Source organism: Hevea brasiliensis, chromosome 8 (assembly GCF_030052815.1).
Source record: "Hevea brasiliensis isolate MT/VB/25A 57/8 chromosome 8, ASM3005281v1, whole genome shotgun sequence".
Classification (NCBI taxonomy): Eukaryota; Viridiplantae; Streptophyta; class Magnoliopsida; order Malpighiales; family Euphorbiaceae; genus Hevea; species Hevea brasiliensis.
In genome coordinates, this window is record NC_079500.1 from 19,324,061 (window position 1) to 19,326,202 (window position 2,142).

Here is a 2,142-nt window from a genome sequence, read left to right on the forward strand (position 1 = left end):
TTCTAGTGTAAAACAAAATTATAGTCAAATCCAACATTACAACAATAAAATTTCCTTCTTCAAAAATTGAAAAAGAAATCGTGCTTGCTTTTTAAAAGGAAAAAAAAAAAAAAGCAACGTTTTTAGGTGATTGATCATAAAAAAGAAAAAAAAATTGTGTACACACGAGTATATGTGCATTCGTTAACTAATAAAATTTTAATAAACTATAATTTTAAATATGTGCTAACATGATTTTATATAGGATTCACCATGATTTTATAAAATATGGCAACTGTAAAATGGTTAGATGTATATCTTGGATGTAGATAAGATTTTTAAAAAATAAATTTTGAAAAATATATTTCTACATTAAATATTGATCATAAAAAATTAGTCTAAAGTTATTATTAAGAATTATTATCAGCCTACAAGTATCTTTAATCCAATCAAAATAATATTGGCACAAAATATAAATAAAAAATTTGTAAAAATAAAAAATATAAGATGCTATTTCAAAATTAATTTATTTTAATTATATTTTTTTATTTTGGAAAAAAGGAAAATAAAACAAGAAAAGACTAAATCACACAGAATCTCGAAGCAGAAGGCTGTCGATTTATCTTAATTAGATTTAGAATAATCTAAGTAATTAAATGATAAATATATAAATATATTGCTATATATGTTTGGATTATCTTAATCTGATTTAGAATAACCTATATTATTAAATGACTATTAATATATTGCTACATATATTTGGATTCTATATTCGCAAATGAGATTCATTTAAATTTGATTTTAATTTAAATTATTTGACTTTTTTTTATTTAAATACATGATTTTTCGCATTCGGATCATAGTGATATTTAGGTAATTCCCTTTACTCTAGCATTTAAACCTCTAATGTTGCAATGAGTGAATTCTCTCTTTAATTACTTAGATTATTCCAAATATGTTAAGATCTCATTTAAATTAAATATGAAATATCATCTTTTTAAAGTATAATTTGAATTTCAATTGGATTAAAAAAATCTAAACATCTATGTCAATTTTAAATTTGAATTTCAATTGGATTACAATTTTAGATTAATCATTCAAATCATTTACTTCTCAAGAAATTTTAATAAAAATTATGAGCACTGAAAATAGCAAAATTATTTGTTTTTATTATTAATGTAAAAAAAATAGATTCTTGGCTCAAAATATAAACAAAAAATTATAAACATGAAAAATTAAAAATATAAGATTCTATTTCAAATTTAATTTATCTCAGTCAAATTTAAAATAATCTAAGTAATTAGATGATAATTATATTAATATATGGGCATATATGTTCTATAATCTCAATTGAGATTCATTTAAATTTGATTTTAATTTAAATTATTTTAAATCTAAAAATCTAATAAAAATCAGGATTTTTGTTTCCATTTTTATAATAATATTTGGCTTTTATATGGAAAAGGAAAAAAAAAATATAGCAATGATCTATGACTTAAAAGTTCTCAGTATAGTTTTAAGGCCATTTAAAAATGAAAGTAATTTATTGATTTTCTCATTTAAAAAAATAAAAATAATCATATACTAAGCCACAATTTTATTTTAATTATATATATTTTTTATTTAATCTAGCCAGTGACTATCCCTTGAGTTAAAGAAATGTGATTTCATGACTCTTTAGATTTTTCATATTTATGATTTTATTAATATTTTGTATCAATATTATTTTTTATTAGATTCGAAATTTATTGACTAATAATAATAATAACCATATTTTTGTTATCATTATTTAAGGTAAATCCATAAGAATAATGATAATATTTTTCATTAAATGATAATTACCTTCTAAAATCCCAAATGAGTTTTATTTAATTTTGATCTTTATTTAAATTATTTGAGTTTATTTCTTTAATTATTTAAATTATTCTAAATCTGTTAAAATCGCGCTTAAGCATAAAAGTAATTAAGAATAAAAAAACATATAAATTGCAATTCAATAATAAAAATAAAAGAAAAATCATGTTGCATGAGTAAACATTTATTTTATATATATATATAACTCATTTTTACCGATAAAAAATAGTATTTATAGGCAAAAAATTAGAACTAATTACCTCTTCGCATGTAACTTTTTTTATCAGCATTAAATTTTATTAAATCAAA